Source organism: Pleurodeles waltl, chromosome 11, assembly GCF_031143425.1.
Source record: "Pleurodeles waltl isolate 20211129_DDA chromosome 11, aPleWal1.hap1.20221129, whole genome shotgun sequence".
In the NCBI taxonomy this organism is placed as follows: Eukaryota; Metazoa; Chordata; class Amphibia; order Caudata; family Salamandridae; genus Pleurodeles; species Pleurodeles waltl.
The window spans coordinates 426,979,955-427,003,638 of record NC_090450.1 but is presented as its reverse complement, the minus strand read 5'-3'; the positions used below and the strand labels follow the sequence as shown (position 1 = coordinate 427,003,638).

The following is a 23,684-nucleotide window of genomic DNA, read 5'->3' as shown; positions in this document are numbered from 1 at the left end:
GACTGGCCTGTGAGTGCCAAACCCAGGTTATGGTCCTATTGGTGGGGCAGGAATGCAGGGAGTTGGTATTATGGCAGTGGTCAGATGATGCAGAAAGGGGATGGTATACCTCATGGTAGGGGACAAGGAATGTCAGAGGATCCAAATTCAAAGATGGACATTGCAATGTTGAAAAAGACTACTCAGTGTCATTATTGTAAGAAGGTAGACCACTGGAGGTGGGAATGTAGGTTAAATACTAATACAATGTAAATTGATGGTCAGATTCCAAATATGAAAGTGATGCTGATACAAAACATGCACATGTAAAGACCTCAGCATGCTCATATGCCCCAAACCCTACTGATACTGCTGAATGTAAATGATCCAAAGTTTAATGCAACCCCAAACTCCCACGTCCAGCAATCCACTTGCATGAGCCCTGACAGTTTCCAACAATTCTGTGTCTTCAACAGTTTTGGAGATCTAGGTTCTGCTCAATCTCACTGATGGTGCCTCAGAGGATAGGGAGGCTGCATGCTTCTCGTAGTCTTTGAGATGATCCACTGTGGCCCATATGTAGATGAAGAGGTGAATGGCCACCCGTATCTTTTCTTATTGAATCAAGTGCTGTCTGCTCCACTGTAAGAACTGTAGAAGTGCCAAACCTACCTCCTCTTGAGAAAACAAGTCAAAGTTATACTCTTCCCCAATAATCAGATTGTGAATACTGTTTTGGCTAAACTTCCTGTGAAGATAGGTCCCTTTGAAGAAGACAATCAGTCTGTGTTATGTGATTTGAGTTGAGGCAATCTACTGGGCAGGGATCTCCTATAAAAGTTAAATTGTGTGATCTATTATATATCGAATGGTGTCAAGCTTCAGAAATACAGTGAGGATTCAGACTTTAAACTGAGCACACAAAAGCCTCTGGATTGCTCCACTGATTTTGAAGACGGAAGACGTACGCAGACTAAAGGACTCTATGAAGGAGGAAGTCGGGGATTATCCCGGCAAAGATACTGGGCTGATCAAATTTGTTGAATTTGTGAGAATATCAATCAAGCAGAATGCAGTGTATCCCAAACACCCCAATACAACTTTTCCCCCGGGCCCAAGGCTGGAATTACCCCTATTATTGATTTCATGTTAGAGCAAGGCATCTTAAAAGAGATACGAGTAGTCCTTGCAATTGGGTTTGCAGAAACCAAATAAAAAGTGGAGAATAGTGCAGGACCTGCGAAAGGTCAATAACAGTGTTTTCTCATTTTGTCCCTCGGTATCGAATCCTGCTGTGATACTCTTCCAAATCTCCTGAAATGCTAGGTCACCCATGGTCATCCACCTGTGCCAAGCATTCTTTTCCATTCCTCTGAATTAGGGACAGTAAGTTCTTTATTGCCTTCCGATTGAAAAATAAGGTTCTGGCATGGTGATGAGTCCCACAGGGTTACACAGAAAGCCCCTCAATCTTCAGTCAAGGAATGCAAAAGAATCTGGAGACCTTGCATTTGTCTTGCAATTCAGTCCTGGTCCAACACATCAATGACCCATTGGTGCCATTGATGACACAAGATGCTCAGTAAGGTGTCTGCTGCAGCTGAAATGATGCATCGCCACTGCTGCTTGAATCAGAACCGGCACATCGCCCGTTTGGTGAGGTTCAGAACTGATGCATCGGCCCCCCTTGCATGGGTCAGAATTTAGCGCATCTCTCCAGCGCAGATCAATCTTGAGGCATCGACTTCAGAACCGCCGCATCTCAGGCCCGATGTATCACCGCTGTTGCATGAAGAAAATCAACACATCGTCAGTACTGCGTGGGAAAGATTGACTCATCACCTCCACTGTGACGATCAACACCGATGCATCTCTTTAGCCTGCTCCCTGCATCTTTGATGTTAACGCAACCAGTACTTTTGTTCAGAGGGCCCAACGGGGTCCCTCTAGCCAGCCAGAGCTCCTTTGTGGTCGACCTGAACTGTTGACATTGTCCGGGTCTGGAGCAACCGGATAGCCCCGGTTTGCGCTTCTTGTTTCTAAGCGCTATTGTACAGTTTATTATTTAAAAAATCATATCTCAAGTTCTACTTATTGGAGTTTTGTTTTTTTGGCCTTGTTTTATTTACTAAATGAAGTTCTATTTTTCTAACCAGGTGAGGAATCGTTTTGTGTGATGTTTCACTGTTTTACTGTTTAAAGTGTTGCACAAATACTTTACACATTGACTCTCAAGTTAAGCTTGACTGCTTTGTGCCACGCTACCAGAAGGTAAGCTAATTTGGAGTGTGCTTATGACTTACCCTGACTAGGACTGTGGTTCCTGCTTGATCAAGGTGCATACCTCGGTCACCCATAAACCCAATTTCTAACACAGAGTCATCTGTATGACAAGTTGAGGGTTGCAGTGGAGTCTAGACATACACAGAAGAAGTCAACAACTGGCATTTGAAAAATCAGTCACAATGGGACATCCAACTGTTTTGTGTGATGACCACGACTCATCAGAGAATAGAATGAGTGACGCTCTGTCACTATTTTTTGTGGGTTGCGTAACATATACTAATTTGCATAACATATATATATATATATACTCAAAATGTGATTCTCATGTTACGTTGACCATAACTAAAGTGTGTTCAAGTTATGTTAGCCATTGTTAATGTAGGCCTCAGTTTAACAATTCATGCTAACATTCAAAATGTATTTCGCCTGCTATGATTCTGTCATCCCTTTCTCTTGTTTTAGAAGCCAAGCTAGAGTAGTTAGAATTAATTAAAATTGTTGCAAGTGTTTTGGTTTCTATAAGAGACTGAATAGTGAATTTCCACACCTGTGCCTTTAACAAGCTAAACATGATGTACCATCGTAGTACGAGATGTCTTTTAAAGCTGAAATCTTCCAATTGTTTGATCACTAGAAAGAAGGGCAAAGCCATAATATCTGGAAACAATGGATCTTGATTAGTCCCCACGCCTTGGAAACTGTGGTCAGTGTTGCAGATTGTACAGAATTGTATGTTTTAGTTGTGCAGTGCTGATCTAGTTAGGTCTAGATATGCTTTCCACTTGCTTTAGAAAAGATGCCCCTTTCCACACTCTGGAGGCTTGTTACTTGCCTTTACTCCTGCTCACAAGGTTAGACTCCTGATCATATCTTTTCTCATTTAACTGACTAAATATTCATTTGATTCTGCCTTTTAGAGGCCATAACTGCAAAAACCTTCTGCTCAATTTCCCCCATTCTTTTAATTTCCTAGGTTATAATTAGGACATTTTCCATCAGGGGAAAATAAAAATGACTAGATTTGCATATGAAAACTTTAAACAGTTTGTCTTTCTATTTACTATATTTAAATCACTTTGAATTATACTGACCATCAATGTTTACCTAATAATCTATGATTAATCTGAATGATTTGAGTATGAAACTTCACTAATCTGCTTATAAACCTCAACGGTTTGCACATCTACTAGCCTCTGTCATCCTTGTGTGGCCATATGTGCTGAACTGGTATTGATGCATTGTTGCTTTGTTGATGTTATACCTCAGCCCCTGACTAAAGGTCCATGTGGGCAACTGCAGCTTGTACTTGAGTTTGCACCAAGAATCTGCATGGACAGATTCCAACAATATCCCAGGCAACAACATTAAAAGATAAACACAAAAGTGTTCATTTTGAACAGTGCTAAACCACAAGACAAACTCCAATTGTAGGAATAACATTTAATATGAGCTTTACCTTCTACTTTAGCATTTTCGGATAAAAAAAAGGCATAGCAGTTATCAGCACTGCATCACAATTTTTACACATTTTAACTTCTAATTCTACATACAGCATTTTCTAGGTGATAATAGGGGATGCTTCTTTTTGGCAATTAACTGTTTTCCTTTCCATGTCACAGAATTAATAAAAAATATCATACAAACAGTTCCACTGCAAATGGTATATGTGTGGTAGCATCACTATAAGTAGGCGACAATATGTTTAATGGAAGGTAAATGGCACTGTATGTGAATGCTATACAGGACTTGCCTCTTGTAAAAACCAGCAATTTTTGGGTCTGAAATTGTATTCATTGTAAATGAAAAATGGAAAACATTAAAATAGAGAAATAAGCAATCAACAATGTTATTCTTACATGCATCACAAACACATCACAATGTTATATATCTTGATCTGATCCAACTAAAATCTTTGTCTCCATCACACTTTAGAGTTAAGTGGCAAAATGTATCATGCTGCTGGTGTAAGCAAACCCATGTCATGGTGAAGACCGAGCCTTTCACACACTCGTTAACACTGCTGATGATATCACTAGGTTCATGGTACAAATGTTCCTCATCTTTTAGTCAAATTCTAATAAGATAAAACGCAAGTGCCCAAGTAAAATAAACATTACAGCTTCTTTGTCAGAAAAGGTCCTCTGAGACCTTGTAGCCCGTCTTTGAAAAAATAGTATATGTTGCCAGAAGAAAACAGTTCAAGGACCTTTTCTTAGCACATTCTTCATCTGCACTCTTTCAAGATTATCAGGAGTGCTGCAACATCTGCCTTAGCCCTAAATCCAACATCCCTTTCTTGTTCTTAGTAACCTATACCGCTAAGAGAAACATCATTTTTTGTTCGGGGGATTGGAAGGGGTTTGACCTTGTTTGGTAGGGAAACATTTGCTTCACAGGAGGGGTAGCCAAACAATCCAGGTCAGCTTGTGTACCAGATTTCCTGCTGCAAGGTGTCCTGTGGGTGGTACATCATGTGGCATGAAATGCCAAAGGCAGACAATGCAACCTCTCTCTGCCAGGTAGGGAAGTGAGGGGAGCACAACTGGAAAGTGTGCACAGTGGCAGTGGGGAATGCAGTTTTGGTGGTGGAAATGGCAGGATGGAGCTCAGGTGGTGGAGGTTTTCGATGGGGAAGCTGAAACAGACATGGCCAGTGTGGAGCCTAGAACTGACAATATGGGACTGCCAGTGAGGGGTCATAACACACCTGCTGCAATGTATGAGCTTTGCTACAGCAGGAACAATTCCCTGCTACAGCTGTACCTCCTTATATGTTTTTATAACTTTGCAGACTTCAACATTTTCAAGGTTCTAAAAAATTATAACTTCTCTCACATCCCACATTTTAGTAGCTGGCCCTAACATGTCCACATTTTATCAAAGGACAGCAAGTCAGAAGCCAGATGCCCTACACATATTAGATCTAAAAATGATTCTGTGTGTTGTAAAGCACTATGAAACCTGCAATGTTAGGTGGGCACTGCACAAAACAATAAAATATTTAGGAAAATGTATAGGCAATTAAAGCTGTAGCTGCTATTTTATTGGACTATAAAATGATGTTAAATTGTTTGAATGAACAAAGTCACATAAAATATAAGAAAATAAGGTTCATGTCAAGCAATGTAGTCCTTGAAAGGAAGTGAAACTGAGCTGCCCGATATTGTGTAGCCGGCTGACACCAGTGGCCGGGAACCAGCACAAAGTATCTGGGCCCGCGGTAGGCTGAATGTGGTGTAGGCAGGGCACAATTGCACGCAGCTGGGCAGAGGCCCAATGAACAAATGCATACATGGCAGTGCTGTAATTACTCGTCATTACGAAGAGTCTAACTAACCCCACCCTTCAGCACTCAATTATTTTTAACATTCACACATGACTCCCGGGCTAAACCACAGGAATCCACAACATGGGTAACACTAATAGCCCACCCCTGCGGAAAGCAGCCATGTCGCTCACCCCCACACCCCGGGTGTGTCACTGGCGTGACATCACATCCCTCCCTTACTTTGGAATGATTACACCAACTCAAAATGAATGAATGGCTCACATACAGAGTAGTCTTGTCTGGTTGACTCATGGGTATACCACATGGTCTTTTAATCGAGAGGATGGAACCGGGTTGCTTCTCAGATGGTGTCAGGTGTGCTCGTCTCACCTCAAGGCATGACAGGAGGCGTCCTCTGCTCCTGCTCCTCCCGGCTATCACTGGGGATGTCCACCCCACCTTCGTCACTCCTTGACTCTACAGAGCTGTCCGAAAGGGAGACATCGTCTCTGTCCTAGTTGTTCCCAACATCTGTTCTGAGACGGGGTAGCTTGGTGCATGGAACTTTTTAAAATGCAAATGTTTCTCATTACTTCCTCATCAACCCTCAGGGCGTTCACTTTTGTGCTGTGGATGTGGTAATGACCCATCAGGATCGTTCAAAAGGCAACTTTGAGTGTGGACTGTTTGGCTCAACGGTGTTGGCTGGCATGGGCATTGGACTGTGACGCTTGGCTAGGACTCACTGGTTTTCCACCAGAGTTGGGATCTTCATAGAATGATGGGACAAAGTCTTGCTCTACTCTTCCCATGACGAGTTGTTCTGGGGCCTGTCCTGTAGTGGAATGTAGTGGAATGGGGCACCTGGCGGTACTTGCGCAGGAACGCATGTATTGTCCAGTCATAGGGTTGTTGGTTTGCATGAGAAAATCTAATCACCTTGTTCAGAGTCCTCATGATCGGCTCTGCCCCCCCCGTTGGCTTGCAGCCAGCAAGGGGTGATTCTTTAAGGGACAATGTTCAGGGACTTCAGGTACTCAGCTACTTCTTCACCATAAAATGGCAGACCACTATCCATTCTCAGTTCTTGCAGCAATCCATGTGTAGCCATGATTTTCTCCAGCTTCAGTGGCAATTCATGGGCTCCTTGGGATGCAATGATTTCCACCTCTGGATACTTGGAATAGTCATCAATGACCATCATCCATCGGGTAGACTGCCGAAGTCTAGGTTGGCGCATACCCAGGTTTGCTGCGTTCCTCTTTCAGGCATCACTGAGGCAGGGGCGAGGGTGAGACCAGTGGCCTGAACCCAGGGGTAGGATCTTACAAGGGTTTCTACCTGCTCATCCATGAGGGAAAACCACACTTCTGTGCACAGGCAATTCTTTGTCTTGACCTTCCCGTGATGGCCTGCGTGTGCCAGCTGCACAACCTGGTCGTTAAGGCTATCAAGAATGATGAACCGCTGCCCAATAAAGAAACATCCTCCAGACATGGTATAGACTCTCCATGATGTGTCATGCCTCTGACATTTTCTGTGCCCACCTGTCTTTGAACTGGTTGTATCAATTGTTTCTTACTGCCTCCAATGGCTACTGCAGGCGTACATCCTTAGCAGTGGCTCTTTGTTTCTATTCCATTGAAATCTGCAAGGGACAAGACCTGTCAGCCACTTATCAGACATATTCTTCTGTCTCATTGGCTTCATCTTCTGCCCCTGGAGTCGCCGTCTTGGGATGCCTGGACAGGTAGTCTGCAGGGTTGTTGGAGCTGGTCCGGTACTCCACCTGGCAGTCATATTCTTGCAATTGCAGCATCCATTTTTATATTCTCAGTGGTGGCTTCAATGCTGTTCCTTGGAAGAGGGGAATGAGGGGTTTATGATCAGTGGTGACCACGAAATGCCGTTCGTAGACATACAAATGAAAGCGCCTGCATCAACCAGTGGATAGCAATCACTTGTTTTTCTATCTGTGAGCCAGAGAGCTCACAAATGCTACTGACGCCCAGACTCCGCACTCCCGCCATTGTATCAGAACTGCCCCTAGTCCTTTCAGACCTGCTTCCACCACAATGGTGGTTTCCTTTTGTTGGTCATACGACACGAGGGTGGTGTCAGCTGACAGCGCATCTCTGGTGGCTAAAAATGCTTTCTCCTGTGCACCCCCTGCGTGCCAAAGAGTGGCGGATTTTGTGAGTTTCTTGTAGAGGCTGTGTTAGGGTGGGCAGAGTGGGGATGATCCGACCACAATAGTTCACCATCCCTAAGAGGCTGTGAAGTTCTGACACTGTGGCAGGGGGAACTGCTTCTTTGATGTCCCGTATCTTGTTGCGGTCTGGGGCTACTCCTTTGAAGGTGAAGGTTATGCAACAAAGTTGATCCTTTGCTTTAAAAAATTACACTTGCTCTGATGAAGTGTGAGTCCAGAGTCCTTGATCCTTTGGAGGACTACTCGTAGTTGCTTGTTGTGGTCTTGGAGCGATTTTGCATATATCAAAATGTCATCACTGACTTTTATCACACCAGGAAGACCACAGAGTATTTTTCCTATGGTATTCTGAAAGACCTCAGCAGCACTGAAAATGCCAAAGTTCAACCTGAAATACTGCCGCAGTTCTACATGGGTCAAAAAGGTGGTGATTTATAAGTGATTCATCTGCCAGAGTGAGCTGGTGGTATCCAGAACGGAGGTCGACCTTGAAAAACCAACAGGCTCCACTCAACTCCTCCAACAGGTCATCAACAGTGGGTATGAGGTGCCACTCTTTTTTGATTGCTACATTAGGTAGCCACATGTCCACACGTATGCGCACCTCTCCTGGTTGTTTCAGCTTTCGGGTTCTGACACCTTTTCTATTATCCTCACTGCTTCAAAATTTTCAAGTTATTTTTCCACTTGGGTCCTCAAGTGAAACTCTATTCTCCAGTGTCGCAGGGCTATCGGCTGCACTGGCAGGTCAACGTGAAGTGTTATTTCTTTACCTTTTAAGCATCCTATTCACTCAAGTACATGCGCTCCTTCTTGGTGGACTCCTAGGGCAAAAGTGATGATCCCTAGTGGTTTAGCCGTGCAACACCCCAGCAGCATGTCGCGACCCTCTTCCATGATGTGTATGAGGTAATCGAGAGACTCAGTCCCATGGGTGATGGGTGTGCAGAACTTCCAACGAATGACTTGTGGTTGGTGCTGTCCATATGTGAAGACTTTAATCTTGGTTTCTGGAGAAGCAGTGACAGTCGTGACTTCTGGTATGCTTCAGCGGGCAGTAGGTTAATAGATGTTCCTGGTTCTACCATGGCAAGTACTCGGTGAATACCCACTTGTATGTGACATTGCGAGCGGTGGCATGGAGTTTGTGTCACTGTCCCCACGGTAAATACTGAGTGGACTGTGTGTTCGACTTCTTAATCAACACCAATGTCACTGCGGGGTTCAGGTGTGTCACATATTGTATCGATTGTGGCTTGGGTTGGCCTTTTTTTGTTTGAGCGGCATACCTTTGCAAAGTAGTTGTACTTGCCACAGGCAGCACATCTTTTTCCTTTTGTTGGGCAGTCAGTGGGTTGATGTGTGGGGCTGCCACAATATCCACAGAACTTCAGTGCCGGCCCCTTTGCTGTGGGTTTCCTGCGGGAGGTGTTGACATGATAGTGTTGACTGGTTCCATCTTTACAGTCTTTTGGAGGGCTGCCTCCATGTGAGAGCGGCACAAGCTTCCTACAGCTCTTAGTTCCTGCCCATCACTAGAATATCTGCTAGGGATTTGCCAGATTCTTCCAGTATGATCACCCTCAGTTTTGCTGACTCACAGCCCTGGGTGATTTGGCCACAAATTTCCTCTCACTCATCGGTGAAACTACACTTGCTTGCTAGCTCTTTCAGCCTTGTGTGAAACATGTCAAGGGACTCATCCGCTTGTTGCCTGGCTTGCCAGAAAATGAATCACTCATAGTCCTGGTTGACCTTGGGTGCAAAGTATAAACTGAGCACCTCCACGAGGGTCATTCACATTTTGGGGGTCCCTTCAAGGAGTTTTTTAGAGATTCAGTGTAGCGCCCTGCCTCCTAGGTGAAGAATCATGGCTTGTTTCCTATTGTCTTCTAACTTCATTGCATCAAAATAGAGATCAACTTGTTCCACTCAGTCCTTCCACCTGCATGCTTGTGCAGATGGGGCACCTTCAATGAGGAAAGGCTCAATGGAAGGGATGTTGGTCATTGTGGTATGCTTGTATTGCTGTGTCATGTGTGAGCAATGAGGGTAACCAGCTTGTGCTTCCCTTCAGCCTTCCTAGTCTAATGCCTGTGCAGGTGTGGTTCGTGGGGTAGACTATCCTTGGCTTAGTCCTCAAGAGGGGCAACTTGTTGTCTCGCCTGTATTGAGAGCTGTTCACCCTTCCAATTGCTGCTTTGCTCTCTGGGACTTGCTGTAGGTCACCTGGGCCTTGAGCTGATTCAGAGTGTGGTCTGCCTTACCCTCAGTATGTGTTCTGTGCCAGTGTCTGCTGTGTGGATGGCCTTGATCCCTTGTGGGGCTCTCTATGGCTATAGGGATGGGGTATCACCTACCACCACACTTTCACAGTGAGTAGGATCATTGGAGCACCCTGCTGCTGTCTTCACATGCTCACATGGGGTGTGCTTTGTACCACTGGCGAGGTCACCATGCACATTGCATGCCTTGCAATGCAGTTGATTCCTTCTCCCACCAGTTTGCAGCTCCTGTGTGAATGTCCAGCACGGCACGACCACTGTGCCTCCTAATGGAGCACGCAGCCACCGTACACGGGTGCCATGGATCTAATTTGTTGTGTTTCTGGCTGATACCGGCAGTTGGCAACCAACGTGGAACATCTGGTCCGTGGTACCCGAAAGGCGGTGTAGGCAGGGGCATAATTGAACACAGCAGGGCCGAGGCCAAATAAACAGTCACACACGGCAGTGCTGTAATTACTCATCGGGTCTAACTAACCCCACCCATCAGGACTCTACTTTTATTGACATCAACATGTGACTTCTGGGCTAAATCACAGGAGTCCACAACATGGGTGAAACTAGTAGCTCACCCCTGCAGACAGCAGCCATGTCGCTCACCCCAGTGCACCAGTTGTGTCACTGATGCAACATCACATTCTACAGGTGGTCCAGTTTTATCATACTTTCACGCAGTGCAAAGGAGCAAGCCACCTTCATGCGCTGCGTGAAAAGAAAAGGGCAGGAATGTATCATATTTACCATTCTGCGGTGTATGCCTGTCCTTTCCTTGTGCTGGCGCACTTTTGGCTATCTATTGCTTCATGGCGCAAGAGTGCCTGCATTGCAGGCAGGATTGTTTTTGTGCAGGAAGGAACACCTTCCCGCACAACAACAATCCTAAGAGGAATTATCCTCCTTCTATGTGTGGGGCATAACGTAGCACACATTGAAAGAAAAGATAAGGAGGGGAAATAAAGAAACTTCTTGTTACTTCTTGCATTGAGACGCGTAGCATTTTGATGCAGTCCCAGGTCTACCACTAATGGTAAATCTGGGAATGTGCCAAAATCCTCGGGTGGATGCATGGGAACACCTGCACTCCACCAATGGGATGCCTCCCTAGGGCAGATTAATGCAAGGCAGAGATTTGCACTACATTGCGTCACTCCACATTTATCAAGCCAGGCAGGGCCATGCAAGGCGGCCTTGTGTGGCTTGATGAATCTGAATTTAGTGTTCTGTTGCCCTTGCACCCTCTTGTGTGGTGCAAAGTCGACGCAACACTATGATAAATCTGACCCTATATTTCTGAAACTGTCAAATATATCCACTCTGGCCTTGATGCATCATTAGCTGTTCCAGGAAAGAAACAGGTGGATTCAGCCCTTAATCCCTTCAGAGGGATCCTCCCAGTGCTGAGCCTGTGTTTGATCTTTAAACTTTCATTACTTTTTTCATATGAGCACCCATTTAAAATTTGCATCCTTTTCCCCCCCTCTGATAATTTACAGGGTTTATTAATTCCCTTGATGAACTGCAGAAAATAGCCAATTTATGGGAACATTTTGGATTTTTTTTAAAGTGTATTGTTTTTTAAAAATGGTGTCAAAAAATGTGGTAAGGATAGTCTCCTCCCAGCTACCAGAAACAAGCAGAGTTGTAAACCAATATTCTTTAAGACAGTCTTGGCATTTTACTATTTTGTAGTGTCTCTCTACTTGCAGTTAGTGGTGGAAATAGGTATAGAAATCATGTGTCAAACTGGGAAACGTATACTTTTCTAAAAGTAGACAACATGCAAAATTCAGCGTGGTGCATCTTATGTAGAATTTTCATGGTTTATATACAGAAACTAACCATTGAATTAACAAATAATGTAAAGTTAGGAATAAATGAAAAGGAATAAATCACAAGGTTGTTGTAAGAAATTGTGTTATTAGTTGAGGGAGAAGGGTAAGTACTCCCCTCAACTAATAATCACAGACCTTGTCAGAGTGACCGCTAAAGTCACTAAATATATATGAACTCAAACCCCAGGTAGCTATGGCACAGAGTTGACAGGTTTAGAGGTGATATGTAAAGTATTTATGCATTACTAAAACCGTAATAAAATCTAAATGCAAATCAATGAAAATCCCAAAAGGAACTAGACAAATAAAGTGAAATGTAATAAACAAAATTATATCAAAGTGAGGAAAAAACAATAAGGGGAACCTAAGATATGATTTTTTTAAATTTTTAAGTAAAACTAGCATCAAGATGCAGAAAGTGCCAATCAAAGTCAATGGTTGCAGTAGAACAGTACCTAGGTGTAACCTGACACTAACCGCAATGGAGCTGTCAAGCACTAACCTGTTCGTCCCACGGAGACACAATGCTGACCCAAGTTACTTGTTGCCAACTCCACCTAGAAGTTGCATGCCTCCCACTTCCTTGTTTGAGATCAGCAGCTGAGCTTTCCAGGGGAAAGGTGATGGATGACAGGGAGTCAGGACTTCATGTGGCAAGATCAGGATAGCTAGCGATGACGAAGAGCAGATATCTCCTGTGATGAATTAAACATTTAGTCAAATAACACTTTTCATGTAACCGATATACTAAAACTAATCTTCGCCAATTTCCACAAACTAGGTGTACCTGTCAGGGTCCCCTTTCCTGCTTTTGATGGCTCTCCCCTTTCTCTAGGGATCTTCAAGAAACAGTATGGAACTTGCAACCAGATACAATGTTTAGCCCTATACACTATCTACATGTATTCACACCTTGTTCCAAAGTCAATGTGGCCCCACTGAACGACCTACCTAAAGTGTTCCAGAAATTCAGTTTACGTCTTGCTTGTTGGGTCTTGATGAGACTTTCTAAAACACAATTACAATCACAATTATAGACATATAACAGGTGAAAAGAATGAAAATCAATTCTTAAGTATTTAGATATCTCAAATATTCAGGGATTAATCAGCACAGCGTGCTATTATCGGAAAGAACACAGTTCAGTGTTTTAACCACACTAAGAGCACAAGGCTAATATACTAAAGCTCACTTTCGTATGTAATTTGTGTCATCACTGTTACATCACAGTGACAGTTGAACATGGAAATAACAGACCTTTGATTCACGTTTTGAAACTAGATTGTGCCAAGCACTGAGTGTTTTTTATCATAGGCAATGATTGGTATCACAAAAATTATACATAAAACTCAACTGTAACAAAGATGCTCATAGTACATTGTTAAAATAACAATTGTCCAACACATGCTCAAATCTGTGCTGTTATTTCAAGCTGACAACAATGAGTGTTAGTATTCGGCAGACAGCAAATATTCTTAGCCTTATGACCCTTGGAATCCACTTCTTTGCCCTAGGTACAAGGAGGAGAGAAGGTCCTGCCCAATAGGCTTTTATCAGGTCTCAGACATCAGGTTCACTCCTCTTCTGACCTTCCACAGATCCAGGAGTGATCTGAAGTGAGTGTCCATAATTACCACATTTATGATTGGCACAAGCTAATGAGTTGGCATGACACCTGGGGACATCTTAACAAATGGTGTAAGAAGGCCAAAGTCTTTGGACACATTGAACCTGGGCTCTGAGAGCTGGGTGTGTGTGAGGAGTACACCATGGTAATCCAGGTGTCCTCTCACAACTAACACTAACATTTTTAGGCAGTCCTTGCATCCCAAATAAACTCAGAAACAGAAGGCTGGTAAAATGAAAGCTGAGCTTTCAGCAACAAGACAGTGGACACACAAAGGGGGTCATTACAACATTGGCGGTAAAAGCCGCTTACCGCCGTGCAGAATACAGCCAACACACCGCCGGGCAGCGGAATTCCGCCACGGTCATTATGACCCACTGCTCAAATCCGCCAAAATTCAGACACCCACACAAGTCTGCCACACCAAAGGTCAGTGATAAACTGGCGATAACAAAACCTCCACCGTCACGCCAACAGAAATACACCCACACTATCACGACACATGAATCCACGCGGCGGTCTTTCAACTGTGGTATTCCATTGGCGGTACACACCGCCACGCTCAAAATACACACACATTTACAAAACACAACCACATTGGACAATTCCAAATACACACACCTGATACGCATACACACACCACTCCCACACACCCATTACAATATAAAACACACACCCACATCACCCACAAACCCCTACGACAAAATTACTGAGAGAAGGCCAGAGAGAGACACTACAAACAACTACCAAGCATCCACAGGCACACAATACCATCACCCACATTACTTCCACGCACCTCACACAACACACCACTAAATATCACCCCACTTATCACTACACACAACACCCCACACATCACCCACACCACCCCATGGCACGGCAAAGACACCTCAGGTTCTCTGAGGAGGAGCTCAGGGTCATGGTGGAGGAAATCGTCTGGGTAGAGCCACAGCTATATGGTACTGGCCAAGTTTCAGGAGACCCAGCGCCTGCAGGAGGAACAGTATTTGGGCTTCAGGGAGGAACTCAGATCCATCAAATCCACCCTGGGCACCATCGTAGGGGTGCTGAAGGAAGTCCTCAACACCAGGAGGGACACTGTGGCACAACAAGGGGCCCCTGACACTAGCCTGGACGATGAACCAGCGCTAGTGGACAGGAGGCACAGCCACAGGACCACCACACCAGCACCCCACCCCCTGCAGAGGGAGAACCACCCCGCAAACGGTCCCTGAGATCCAGAACAAAGACAGAGAACGATGCCAAGATCCACGGCAAGAAATGAGACCACCCTGAATGTCATACTTCTGTCGCACTTTGTCACCCTGTCCATCCTCAAACTGCCCCAGCTCCACTTCCTATGCCCATTTGGGCAATGCACCTGTGAGACTAATAGACTGGACTCTGCCATTGACATTCCTCCACCATCACCCGTCACCATTTTACAACCCCCTCCAATCTTGAGCACTTAAATAAACACCTTTAAAGCACAAAACAATCTGGAGTCTGTCTGTGATTTCGAAATAGTGTATTAGCAATTACAGGGACAAAATGCTCTTTCAATTGTAATGTCAACATACCTATGTCACACAGCTCTAGTCCATGAGGAAACAAAGCAGATGTCACACAGTGGGACCCATATCTGTGAAATCGTAAGGGAAAGTGAAAACCCAGTGACCATACACTGGGTGAAAACGACAGACAGTAGAGAGGTAGTAGTGTTAAAGTACATGTAGTAGGCAGGTTTGTATTCTTACCTGTGTCTCACTGGAAGTATTGCAGGATAACCGAGTTCCAGTTGTCGATGTCCTCTTCTTCTGCTTCCTCGTCTTCACTGTCCACAGGCTCCACAGCTGCCACAACACTGCCATCTGGACCATCCTCCTGCAGAAAAGGCACCTGTCGTCGCAAAGCTAAGTTGTGAAGCATACAGCAGGCCACGATGATCTGGCACATCTTCTTTGGTGAGTAGAACAGGGATCCACCTGTCATATGGAGGCACCTGAACCTGGCCTTCAGGAGGCTGAAGGTCCTCTCTATAATCCGCCGACTTCGCCCATGGGCCTCATTGTAGCGTTCCTCTGCCCTTGCCCTGGGATTCCTCACTGGGGTCAGTAGCCATGACAGGTTGGGGTAACCAGAGTCACCTGCAAATGGCGAGGGCAACTGTTAGACACACACTAACCTGTAGGGATATCCTCAGACCCAGACAACCACTCCCACTGACTTGCTTCCAGATACTCACCTAATAGCCACACACGGTGCCTCTGGAGTTGCCCCATCACATAAGGGATGCTGCTATTCCGCAGGATGTAAGAGTCATGCACTGAGCCAGGAAATTTGGCATTCACATGGGAGATGTGTTGGTCTGCCAAACACACCATCTTCACATTCATAGAATAATAACTCTTCCGGTTTCTGTACACCTGTTCACTCATGTGGGGGGGTACAAAGCCACATGTGTCCCATCAATGGCACCTATGATGTTGGTGATATGTCTCAGGGCATAGAAGTCACCTTTCACTGTAGGCAAATATTCCACCTGAGGGAAAACGATGTAGCTCTGCATGTGTTTCAGCAGGGCAGACAACACTCTGGACACACGTTGGAAAACATAGGCTGGGACATCCCTGATGCTATGGCCACTGTTGTTTGAAATGACCCACTTGCAAGAAAATGGAGTACTGACAGCACCTGCACTAGAACGGGGATTCCTGTGGGATGGCGGATAGCTGACATCAGGTCTGGCTCCAGCTAGGCACACAGTTCCAGGGTTGTGGCACGATCAAGCCTGTAGGTGATGATCACATGTCTTTCCTCCATTGTCGACAGATCCACCAGCGATCTGTACACGGGAGGATGCCGTCATCTCCTCACATATCCCAGCGGATGGTGCCTATGAAGGACAACAGCGAGCACAGAGTCAAACAACTCAGAGGTACGTACACACAGCTTACACAGAGCACGATTCATAAACCGAAATTTGGCCTGTATGAGTGTTGAGGCAAGGCCTAGGTATGTGTGACGCAGTTAAAAATTTAGCCATGTGGGCCCCTGAAATGGCAGATGCCTGACCTGTAACATGGGACAATGGGATGTGAGGTAACTGCACTGGCGTTGTACACCGTTGCGGTAGGCGGTCGAAGACCGCGGCGCAATTCTGCACTGGTTAACATTGGATCCTATGGGTCCCAGGAGCCAATGACGATGTACACCGGCGCTGACGGTACGCACCGCCACAGACGTGACTGACATTTTCTATCTTTTCAATCACTCAATACCTGATCTTTGACAGGAGAGGACCTACACTGCAAGTGCTGCTGTGACCTCGGTCTGGAAGAGACAATGGCTCGTGCGTCTGGAGAAAGGGCCCCTGCCTTCACATCGGAGGAGTTGGAGAAACTCGTGGATGGGGTCCTCCCCCAGTACACGCCACTCTACGGTCCTACAGATAAACAGACAAGTACACTGGGAGCATGCTGTATGTGCTATGCCTCTGTGGAGTGGGGTTGATGAAAGATGTGGGGGGGAGATTGAGGTGTGCATGAAACGACGGTGAGTGCATGTGCCACATGGCAAGGGTGGGGAAGGGGGCCAATGACTGTGACGGTGCGGATGGTTATATCTTCTCCTTTTCCCCTGTGCTATTCCTGTAGGTCAGCGCCCACCAGAAGAAGGATATTTGGCGTGCCATCACCAAGAAAGTCCAGACCCTGGGGGTCTCTCACAGACAGAGCACCCACTGCTGTAAGAGATGGGAGGACATTCGCCGCAGGAGCAAGAAGACGGCGGAGGCCCAGCTGGAGATGGCCTCCCAACGTGGGAGGGGTGCCCATCGCACCATGATCCCCCTGATGTTCAGGATCCTGGCGGTGGTGTACCCGGAGTTGGATGGGTGCTTGAGGGCATCACAGCAGCCACAAGGGGGTGAGTACACTTTCAATCTGCTGATTTTGAGCGCAGTGGAGGTGTCTGGGTGGGGGAGGTGGGCTGTGGGTTTCCCTAGGCCAGGGCGAGTGTGCTAGTTAGGTTTCCTTGTTCTGGCAGACCCTGTGGCACCCCACCTGTGTACAGTTCCAAGTACACCTAGTCAGGCTCCTGTGACATCCATGTGTGCAGATGTTGGCCATATCCTTGTAGGCCATGTCCCTGGGATTGAATAGTGGACCCCAAGTGTGCAGCGTAGTGCAGGGGGCTTCTGTGTCTGTCGTGTCCGCCAACGCTAGCAGTAATGCATGCACTCAACATGTCTTTCTTTTGTCGTTCCCCCCCTTTTTGTGGTCTCCCTGTTCTTGTGTGCATTAGCATCATCAGGCGGAGGAGCAGTGGCACCGGAGCAGGAGGGAGCTGCATCCCACATGGCCCTGGAGGGCGAGACTACGGACTCGGAATTCACCCGTGGGACGGAGGGCGAGGGGAGCTCCACGGCGGGGACAGGAGCTGAGACCAGTGATACAGACTCGTCCTCTGATGGGAGCTCCCTTGTGGTGGCGGCAACATCTTTGCCCCCTCATCTACAGGTACAGCCGCCACCCCCCTACCAGCACTGCCCTCCCAGCAGCCCCTCAGCCTTTGCCTCGTGCCCGCTCACCCAGGAGGGTGGGCATCACCTTCGCCCCAGGCACCTCAGGCCCTGCCCCAGTCACCCCTGCTGCCCTCAGTGAGGAGGCCATTGACCTCCTCAGGTCCCTCACTGTTGGGCAGTCTACCATTTTGAATGCCATCCAGGGTGTAGCATTCTGGTCAGGCAGCCCTTCAGCGTGCTTTTCAGACTCTGGCCTTAGCACTGATGGCAGCTATTGTCCCTGTCTCTAGACTCCCCCCTCCAACAGGGTGTACCATTCTGGTCAGGCAGCCCTTCAGTGAGCTTTTCAGACTCTGGCCTCAGCACTGATGGCAGCTATTGTCCCTGTCTCTAGCCTCCCCCCTCCAACTTCCACCACCGAGACCCAATCCCCTCTACCTCAGCCTATCCCAAGCACACCTTCAGACCAGCATGCACACACATCAACACACAAGGGAAGCTCAGGCAAACATAAGCACCACACATCCCACAGGCACTCACGCAAGCATCACACACATGCAGACACACCAACATCCACTGCCTCCACTCTGTCCTCCTGTAGTCACCGGAAACTGGAGTGCACCGGGCAGCAGGGCAGCCAGTGTGGCACGGAGCCACAGCAGGGACAGTCCCACACCTGTCAAGCATCAAAAGTTGGCCAGTGTCCGGCAGGAGAGGGGGAAGACTCCAGCCACCAAAGCCGCTCCCCGGGGTACAGGTGGGAGTGTGGAGCCAGCTGCAACACCTTCCAAGGTGGGGAAGGGACACAAGAGACTCAGCAAGTTTGGGAAGAGCAGCACGGCGGAGAAGACAGCCATCATCCCCGCTGCCCAGGAGGCCACTGCCAGCCCCACTGCCCAGGATGCCACCGCCATCATCCCCGCTGCCCAGGAGGCCACCGCCATCATCCCCGCTGCCCAGGAGGCCACCACCAGCACCAGCCCAGCTGCCCAGGACAGGGCCGCCAGCAACAGCCCAGTTGCCCAGGACAGGACCGCCAGCACCAGACCCGCTGGGCCATAAAGGACCGCCAGCACATAAAGGACCGCCAGCACCAGCCCCGCTGGGCCACAAAGAACCGCCAGCACCAGCCCCGCTGGGCCAGACAGGACAGTCAGCAGCTGAGTCACTGCCAAGGACCCCACCGCCACAAGGACCGCTGCCAAGGATACCGCCGCCACAAGCACCGCTGAACAGGACACTGCTGCAACAAGCACCGCTGGCCCATGAGCGCCAAGGGCACTGACGCTACTGAGTCCGTCATGAGGAGGATGAAGCACTCTGGGCACAAGGCCCCCTCCAGAACCAGTGGAGAGATACATCCACTCCCTCAGTCCTTAGCAGGGTGAAGTACTCTGGGCACAAGGCCCCCTCCAGATCCAGTGGAGAATGACATCCACTACCTCAGTCCTTGGCAGGATGAAGCACTCTGGGCACAAGGCCCCCTCCAGAACCAGTGGAGAATGACATCTACTTGAGAGACTGTGGCTTTGCAGTCCTCAGGATTGAAAAGTGGGCAAACCACCCACTGTAGAGACTTGAGAGACTGTGCTTTGCACTCCCCAGGATTGAACAGTGGGCAAACCACCCACTGTGGAGACTTGTGAGACTGTGGCTTTGCACTCCCCAGAATTGAACAGTGGGCAACCCACCCACTGTAGAGACTTGAGAGACTGTGGTTTGCACCCCCCAGGATTGAACAGTGGGCATTTGGCCCACTCATGGATTTGGCATCGTGCACTCAACCAGCTGAGGTACCCCCCCTTTCCCTTCCCTCTGAGGTGCCTGTTTTATTGCTATCTGATGCCCCTGCAGTGTTCTCTCCGTTTTGATCGGGTATTGAGTGTGGGCCTCGCCCATGCCGTGTGGGCCCAGTGTTCCACGGACTTCAATGGAGCACTACCTGGACTACTATTCTTGGTGTATATATTTGTTTATAGTGTATATATATTTTTGCGTACTGGGTTTTAATATATTACAATGGTTACACTCATGTGCTTGTGTCTTTGCATTCTTCCAGGGGGTTTGGGGGGTGTAACTGTAATGTATCATGCTGCATTAGTGTGTGTGTTGTAGTGGGTGAGGGTGGGGGTGGGGGTGTTGCGTGTGTGTCCCTGTTTTTTCCCTCCCCCCTCCCCTGTGTCGTAGGTGCAGTACTCACTGTGGTCTTCGTTCCCGGTGTTCATGCTCCTGGTAGAGGAGCAAGAAGATAAGGGCTGGCAGGATCTGGAGCTTGGGTTCCATGGCGTCCGGATTCCTCGTTGGGGTGTGTAGAGGTGAGCGTTTTCCCTTCGAAGTCCTGTTTCCGCCGTGATTTTGTTTGCGGTGAATCCGCCCCGGAAAAGGTGGCGGGTGGCGGATTGCTAGGTTGTGATACTGTGGGCGGTACATTGTCTTCTGCCTGTCTGTTGGTGGTGACCGCCATGCTGTTTGTTTGTACCGGTCGGAGTGTTAAAGTGGCTGTCTATGTTGGCGGTTTCCGCCACGTGATTCAATTTTTTTATCCGCCGGCCTGTTGGCGGTCTTAGCGCCGCTTTAACACCGACCGCCAGGGTTGTAATTACCACCTATGTGATTCATCATATCGGCTCCCTTCTTTGTAGTGGGCCCAAAAGATTCTATTTAGACCCAACAAACCTGTGAAACAGGCTGTGACACTGTAATGTCAAAGAGAGTCCCACTGTGATTAGGGCCTAATTTACTGAGAGGACAAAATAATTGCCTTGCCTAAGTGCTAGCTAACATTTGCCTATAACATGGGACACCTCTTTGAAGTGTGCCCCAAGTGTCATATGAAAAATCCTAGCAGACCTGTCAGGCAGGATGTGGTACTCAAGCAGTAATTGTCACTTTAATGTAAAAGAGAATACTCACAGCGTCCGCTGCATATTCTATCAGGTTCAGATGGGTCATCTCCGCTCATTCAGGTCATCCTATTGTTTGCTACTGGAAGGAGTTCCCACTTTCCCACAGGGAAGATAACAGCTGTTAGGTGACAGTTGAAGGCACTGAAAGACCTCATAGGTTTCAGGCAGGCAAAATATACCTTTTATAATGTATATTTTCTCAAATTCAACTTTGCCATTAAATGGAATATTTGTATGCAAGAAACTTTGTAATCAGTTGTTGGAGGTGGAGGACCAACTCAGATAAAAAACATATTCCTTGTCAGGGTGGACCACAAAAGTCACTAAATAAACCTGTGCTTAACCCTCTGGTAGCTTGGAACAAAAATAATTATGCTTAACTAAGAGGCAATGTATAAAATATAATAATGTATAAAGTATTTATGCAGCACTCAAACAGCAATAAAGTGAAAACACAACACAAGAAAAATTGCATCCAATTTAGAAAAGTAGAGTAACATTTTATGACACCAAAACAAGTATCTCCAATCAGTAGTTTTGTAATTATGACTTTTTATAGTTTCAGGTAAAAATAACAGAAAGAAGCAAAAAGCACCACTCGCAGTTATCTGGTTGCGCTTGGCTGGGGCAAAGTCACAAGTTCCGGCAGACCACTATGGAGCAAGTGTGAGATAGAGGCCATGTTTGCTCTAGTGAAGAGTTTACCTTCTCAAAGCCCAGGTCCATGCGAGGAACCTCAGCTCGAGCTCCGCCATGGTGGGGCTTGCGAGGAGGTCAATGTCAGCACAAAGAGCAGTGTAGGAGGCTGACCTGGTTTGTAGTGGGTACCTTGGGAACTTACACCTTACACCAGGTCCAGTTATCCCTTATTAGTGAAATGTAATAGTATTCTAGCAGCTTAGGCTGAGAGAGGTAGCTATAGCAGAGCTGCTTAGGCTGAACTAGGAGACATGCAAAGCTCCTGCAACACCACTTATAGTTACACAGTACTTATACACAAGTAAAGACAATACTCAGTGTTACCAAAAAATAAAGGTAGTTTATTTGGGTGACACAGTACCAAAAAAATCTTAGAGGCAATACTCCTTCTGGAGGTAAGTATTATACACAATATATACACTAGACACGAAAATAAGGTAAGTAATTAGATATAGGATAGTGCAAACAATAGGAAATGCTATAGAATGCAATTGGAAAAAATAGGTCTAGGGGCAACACAAACTATATACTAAGAAAGTGGAATGCAAATCACGAATCCCCCCCTACACAAGTGTAGTGTGTGCAGAATCGCTGGGAGAGTAAGAATACAGTAAAGGTAAATAAATTATCCCACCCCAGAGCCCAAAAAAGCAGGAGTAAAGTACTGCAAGTTTCCTTAGGACACATTAGTCATGATTAGAGTTAATGCAAGAAACAAGCAAGACTGAAAACAACAAATAGTGGATTCCTGGACCTGAAGACCTGCAAGGGAAGGAGACCAAGTCCAGAAGTCGAAAGAAGTTCCAGGAAAGACAGGAACCCCTGCCAACCCAGAAGAGGGTGCAAAAGAAGAGTCCCCGGTTGGACGAAGACTGCAGAAAGTCACCCAAGGAAGATGTCAGCAGGTTCCTGCATGGTGCACTGGATCTCCCACAAAGAGAAGTTGGATGCAGGTGAGTTTTGGCACTGGATTCCTTCAACAAGCCTTGGTTCCAGCAAAGTCACATTTTGCATTAAGTTGTCGCTATCTGGACCCAGGAGGGACCTGGGGGCCTCACTCTGTGTGAGGAGGACGAGGGGGCTCTCAGCACTTTAGACAGCCCTCAGAAGAATACCAGATAGCACCCCTGGGAGTCCCAGGGCAAGGGGACAAAGGAGGTGCAAAATGTGGTTGGTGAAGCACTACAAAGGAAGGTTTCACGCCACCGGAGAACAACTCAGCGAGTTGAGCATTGCAGGATAGAGTGCTGAGGACCTGGGCCAGGCTGTGCATGAAGGAATTTTGCAAATAGTGCACAGAGGCCTCAAGAGGTGAAGAAGACGCAGTGCAAAGGGGTACTGTCGTTCTCGGGGAAGGCAAGGTCTTACCACCTCCAAATTGGGACAGTAGGACCTCAGGACAGTCTGTGTTGATGGGGTCCACCCTCTTTGTTCCAAGGAGCATGCTCGTCGCCAGGAGAGGAGTCCAAGAGAACCGGTTGTCGACTTAGAAGGCGCAGGAGATTTCTTCAGTCCTTCTGGTGCAGGGTGAAGACAGGGAGTCACCAGAGCGTGCACATAATGGAAGCTGTTGCTGGTTGTAGCTGAAGTTCCAGCGTAAAAGTAGCCCTTCTGGATACTTTGCTGCTGTTACAGCGGTTCCTGGAGCAGTCTGCGGTTGATCCGAGCTCAGAGGATGAAGAAGAAGTTGCAGAGGCTTCCTGCTGGAAACTTGCAAGTAGAATCTGAAAAGAACCCAAGGGAGAGACCCTGAATAGCTGTGAGAGGGGGATTGGCTACCTTATCAGGTATGGACCTATAAGGAGGGGTCTCTGACGTCACCTGCTGGCACTGCCACTCAGAGGCCTCCAGAGTGTCCCTATTTCTTGGAAAACAAGATGGCTGAAGTCTGGGACACACTTGAGGAGCTCTGGGCACCACCCCTGGGGTGGTAATGGGCAGGGGAGTGGTCACTCCCCTTTCCTTTGTCCAGTTTCATGCCAGAGCAGGGACTGGGGGTCCTTGAACCGGTGTAGACTGACTTATGCAAGAATGGCATCATCTGTGCCCTTCAAATCATTTCCAG

At 47.1% G+C, this 23,684-nt stretch overlaps 1 long non-coding RNA gene across 3 annotated transcripts in view; it reads right to left on the bottom strand.

Moving 5' to 3' along the window:
- Positions 1–23,684, bottom strand: part of LOC138266628 (uncharacterized) — a 137,451-nt gene that overhangs the window by 36,143 nt on the left and 77,624 nt on the right. For all 3 annotated transcript variants that reach the window (XR_011199583.1, XR_011199585.1, XR_011199584.1), the window contains exons 2-3: positions 12,814–12,870; positions 12,365–12,557 (exon numbers count right to left, since the gene is read on the bottom strand). This is a non-coding gene — a long non-coding RNA (uncharacterized lncRNA). The remainder of the gene's footprint in view (positions 1–12,364; positions 12,558–12,813; positions 12,871–23,684) is intronic.